At 38.0% G+C, this 5,802-nt stretch overlaps 1 pseudogene across 1 annotated transcript; it reads right to left on the bottom strand.

The window, feature by feature from the left end:
* Window positions 1-4,304: 4,304 nt before the first annotated feature.
* Window positions 4,305-5,596, bottom strand: LOC308433280 (protein disulfide-isomerase TMX3-like; annotated as a pseudogene). The gene has a single exon. The product of its transcript is annotated as a protein disulfide-isomerase TMX3-like (transcript).
* Window positions 5,597-5,802: the final 206 nt, after the last annotated feature.

The following is a 5,802-nucleotide window of genomic DNA, read 5'->3' as shown; positions in this document are numbered from 1 at the left end:
TTTTCATGTAAGTCTTTGGCTTCAAGGTAAGTGCTAGATTTTCATTCAGCTGATAATTCTGGAACATTCTCCCAAATGTATAATTCCAGGAAGTAGTGTTCTAAAAAGTTCTTCTTGCCAACACATTTGGAGAAAATTACATATCACATGGTCTGTCTTTCAAGATTCATTATATATGCACACCTACTAATAAACCCTCAAATCTTACAGCATGACAGTCTGCATAAAATTGTCCAGTCTAGTGTTCAATCAAGTCCAGTGATTAAAATAATTAATCACATAGCTTTTTGAATGGATTTTAGTATAAGAGGTTATATTCCACACTGCACTTTTGGAAATTACTGTTTTAAATTAACTATACTGCTTTCTTTCTTTCTTTCTTTCTTTCTTTCTTTCTTTCTTTCTTTCTTTTTTTCATTCATTTTTCTTCTTTCTTTCCTCCTCCTCCTCCTTCTCCTCCTTTTCCTCCTCCTCTTCTTCTTTTTCTTCTGCCTCCTCCTTCAACTGGGCTTCCTTCTTCACATATTTCTGGTTGATTCAGTACAAGCCCTCCAATCTTTTCAAAACAATTATAGCACATTAATGAATTATTTTACCCCTATGACTTTGTTTTGCATTTCAGCAGTAATGCAAGCAATTTGCTCCATCCATGCAGACTGTTAGGAACGTTTCTCGTGGTCACACGACAGATGCTTTGTTGAAACCATGATTCTAACATCGTGGTATCTAGTATCACGCACACGCTCTATAACTATTTGAATAACTAAAAATAGTCATTAATTTTTCTCTTTGGAATGCCTGTCTTGTAGAAGACCAGTTAGATGCTTTTAACAGCAACCTCCTCAATGCAAACCATGGCTGTTTGGTGGTGCTAGATGTTGTTTGTGCAGAATAGGTGTGAGTTGAGGACTGATTGCTTTGGGCAGTTCAGGGAACAGGGATTTGAGAATAGCTCAGATTGTTCATTTGTGAATTTTAAATAGAAATTCCAGGTTAAGAGTAGTGTTTGGAGTCTGACAGGAGCAAGGCAACACACAGGACTTTCTAAGTATTTGTCTACAAGTTAGGAGTCTGAAACAGTCTGAAAAATAAATTGAGATTTCAAGAGAAGTCAGAATGGAGGTAGAGGCCCCAGGGCCATTGGTCTGTTATGCACTTGACAGCATAAGGCTGGACTGTGCCAGCTCCAGAGCAAAGAGGGTGGAGAAAAATTTGCTTTGGCCACAAGGTTAGTATAAATATGTAAATTCGATGTATGTGGATGTGTTTTGTAAGCTATGAAGTACCGTGTAGGCTTATGATCATTAATCCTAGAAGACTCCCTGAAGAAATAAATTGAATTTGATTTTCAGGAATATAAGGAATAGCTTAGGGTTGTATCTGATGAAATACAGCCCTCAGCCTTTAACTCCAGTAGTTTACCTAAACAGAGATTTCTCCTTTCAATAGCAACATGAAGTAGGTACGGCAGAGCTTAGTTATGGTTTCCCAGTGCTGTATGTGTTTTCTGTTGGTCAGTTTCATATGTGCTTTTCATCTTCATGGCTGTTTCTAGGCAGGAAGATAATGCCTCTGTCTGTCTTCTATCACTCAGGAAGGTAAAAGAAATAGAAAGAAAGAAGGCTCTGTGGATCTACCATAAAGGCAGGCTTTCCCAACATTACCTATTCAGATTTAGAAACGTGTGTATATGTATACATGTATGTAACATATGTACACACATGTATGTAACAACACTTAATGAAAAAGGAAGACATGAATTTTTAAGTGAGTGAGGAGGGGAATATGGGAAAGGGGAAATGGCATAATTACACTATAATCTCAAAAAGTAAAAGAAATAATTTTACAAAAAGTGCTTTTAGTAGCAACAGAATATTCACCAGTTTTGCCCAGAGCACGGAGCCCAGGGCATTGCCTCCAAGAGTTCACCTTGGACCAACAAAACAAAGACAGTGAGATTTCAGAGACAGGCAATGGCATCTGCTGCAGCAGAGAAGAAGATAGAACACGGAGAGAGCAGTGCAGAAAGAGGTAGGAGTTTACTTGTGGCTAAAATATGGATTTAAAAACAGAAAACCATTTACCAAAATCTCTTGAACATAGATAGAAAATCCTAAACAAAATATCATCAAAATGAAACCAACAATGTACAAGGAGAATTAATTTTAGGGTCTGATATTTCTACATTTGTTGGCTTACACACACACACACACACACACACACACACACACACACACACAGGCGCATACTCTCTCTCACACACATATACACAAAAAAACAAAACAAAACAACAACAACAACAACACAAAACCAAGCCCAAAAACAAAAAGTATGGAGAGTGCCATGTCTCTATGATCTTCAACGATCTTAGCCTCTTGGTGTTCCCACTGTCTTGTAGTCACAGCTCACGTTGGATTATGGTACCAATGAATGATGATAGACATAAACTAAGGATGCAGACTCTGTGAGGCTGTGTATGGAAGCTTCCATTTGGTTTCACAGATTATCTGCAGTGGGCAGACAGCTCTGCAAGGTGAAGGCACCCATGTGCAACAGAGGAGATCCCTCAGGAATGGAGCCTATTGCTAACCACCCAAGGCCACTTTCCCAGTGAACTTCTTTGGTAGCCAACCTACTGGATCCTGTATGGTCTAAACCCACCACAACAGCCAATGAAAGCCGAAGCTCTGCTTTGTTCCAGTGCCATGGGAAACCCAGCTCAGTTCTGCCTCTTCAAGCTGTTAAAGGATTCCTAGCTCAGAGCAGCCATGTAGGTCACGTGTGGCCATCCTTGTTTCAGCCCTCTACATTTTGGAATAATTTTTCTAAACTTATTTTTTATTTTAACTTTTAAAGTTGCCTATCTTCAGTTTCCATTGGAGAATATTCTTTTATTTTCTGAACATTTCCCATGACTATGGTTGCTTTTAAATATGAAAAAAAAAACCACTCAACACAGACTATGATTAGCAATTTGCTTACTCTACACATATACATGTTTTAGTTCATTAATATTATGCAATATTGATTGGTATTGCATCAGAAACCAGAAGCTTCCTTGGCAACCAAAGCAGAAGCCCCAAATAACTTCAGGGTTAGAGCTACAAACCATGTTTGTAATGCTCAGCAGATCCTTTCAGCAAACTCAAAAATATTAAAAAAATAGGAACTAAACCTTACCCAATAAAAATTCTGAAATTAGCTAAAATGAAGGCCTCAGAATTAACAAACTGATCTGTAGTAAACGTCACAAAATACCCACTCTCAGACATGACTGCATTTTGAAGAAAGAGGAGAGGTTGTGACTGTCAGAGGCAAAGCTGAGAGTCTAGAGAAGGGAAGTAGGACCTCTCTCTTTGTTCATGACATCTGAGTTTAACATGCTGATTATATCACCAACCTGTTATGGCCTCCCACAATAGAGGTGTGGCAGTAACTTTTAAATTATTAGCTTACATATCATTAAACATGATTTCTGTTACTCCTGAAAACATCCTGAATTAATAAAAATATCAGAAGTAATGTCAAGTTGTAAAATAAAAAGAAAACAAAATACTAGGCTGCTTTGGCTAAAATCAAGATATACTAAGAGAGTCACTCCTTCCTCCAGTGGTGGACAGTGCACTCTACTAATCAGTATAGGAAAGGGCTAAAGCCAACAGTCCCTGCATATCCTGGTCATTTTTAAAGGTCAGTTACAAGATTCTTCCCCCACTGTATGGGACCATATGCCAATATGATAATAATGCAGCAGAATGTAAATAAAAATTAACATTTCTCCTTTAAAAACAACTAGTAAAATAAAATCACTGTGCTATATATATAAAAGCACTAGTTTTAAGCTCAGAACCTTAAATTTGATATGCAGAAAAAGTTAACATTTCCTTTTAAAATGTCTAAATTTTAAAGACTTTATTTGTGTATTTAAATTTTATCCAAAATATAGGGGAATTGGTGTAGTAGGTGAAAGTACTATTTCCCTTTGCAAAGAACACATCTTCCACATTAATGGTCAATTTAACATTCTGTCCAAGTTTCTTAACTTTGTCATAGAACATGCACACAGAGAAGTGTGTGCAGAACGGGCATCTGTAAGGTAACTGATACAATGATCCGGCTTTGTTCTGGACAAACAGTTCATCACTTTGTCCCAAACATCTTCCCACTTATGGAAGGATTATTTTAATTTATGCAGTTGTTATTAGCAAAATACAAAGACCATGTTCTCTTCTGTAAACGATCATGATTAAATCTCTAAATTCAATAAATACTCTTTAGGAACTTGAAATTCTAGCAACTATCTTTTATCTGTGAAGTCTCAATCTTTTGGGCTCTTGCAGAGTAGGCACTAGAGACCCCCCCACGGCTGGACTCATGCTCTTTGCTCTCTTCTATCTGTTCTTGGGTTTCCACTTCACTTTTGGACACTTCATATCGTTCTTCTATAAAGTCTCCATTTGTGTCAACTGTGTAGATTCCATAGCACATGATACTGATGACACCCAGGGGCAGCCCAAAGAGAAAGCAGCCCGTAAGTAAAGAGCTCTTGAGTATTGTAGATTTGGTATCAAATACTATTTTTTTCAGTCTCTGAAAAATGCTATCACTTCCTTGGGCTGGTACTGTACCATCCAAAATGCTGTTAGTGAACTGGACCATGTCACTGGCATCCTTAATATGTCTAGCAAGAAGTACTGTTGGTTGGAGTATTCAGTACAACTATGGTTGGGACTGTCAATTCATCCATCAGCGAATTAATATTAGTGAATTTAAATTAGTCATTTCCATCCATATGGCCAAGCTGAAAATCTCTAAGGAAGTGATCTCTGAACTCTCGAGCAGCTTCCTGAATAACTGACTTTAATCGTGTATGCTCAAGTGATGTGTTTTCTCACCAATAACTGCAATGGCCACAAGCTTTTCTGTGTCTCCAAGTTCATAGAAAGAAACTCATCCCTAGTAAGGTGGTTCTGAAACCCCTCTCTGCTGGTCCACAAAGACAGACCATCATCTTCATACTCACCACAAACAAGATAAGTGTCATCTTTGAAAACAAGCACAGCAGGCATTTCTTTCAGGCCGAAAAGAAGTATGTATATACTATTAACTCTGAAGCAGCATCTATGTGTTTCTCTTTCAAGGGTGATCCTCCACCAGTATAAACAAAAAATACATGTAATACAGTATGTACAAAAAATGCCTTTTCCGTACATGGTCAAACATTTTTTTGACTTGGAAGAGGCTGAATTAAAGCCCCAGACACTCCGAGCAAACTCAATTATACCATCTTTAGGCTGTGGTCCTCTGTGATTATATGCCAAGTCTCCCTTTAATAGTTTAATTGTTAGATAACTTCAAACTCCAAAGTCCAACGCAATGCTAGAGTATGAAGTAGCCTCCATCTTTCCAACTTTAACCGGAGCATCAATACTTTTCATTTGAAGACCAACTTCATTCTAAGTTGGTTCCAGTGTTTTACAATGGCTACTCCAGGGTGCATAGAAGTCAACAAGCCAAATGCCATCTTTTTGATTATCTTAAATGATTCATTTAGATCTTCTACAAGTCCTTTACAGAAAGCCAGATCAGGTAAAACAACTGCAGGAGTTTGAAGTTATCCAACATTTAAACTATTAAAGGGAGACTTGTCTGTGTTTCAGCTGCACCCTTCCTTTCCTCATTTCCAGTCCCATCCCACCCTACCACAGTTCTTCAGAACATCTCCACCTACACCCTGGTACCCTCTGTAGTTGCCTCTTCTAGGATTGCATTTTCTAAGATGTCCTGGAGGAATTCTGATGA

Source organism: Micromys minutus, assembly GCF_963924665.1.
Source record: "Micromys minutus genome assembly, chromosome: 19".
NCBI lineage: Eukaryota > Metazoa > Chordata > Mammalia > Rodentia > Muridae > Micromys > Micromys minutus.
The sequence above is the reverse complement of the archived record's forward strand: the minus strand, read 5'-3'. Positions and strand labels throughout refer to the sequence as shown.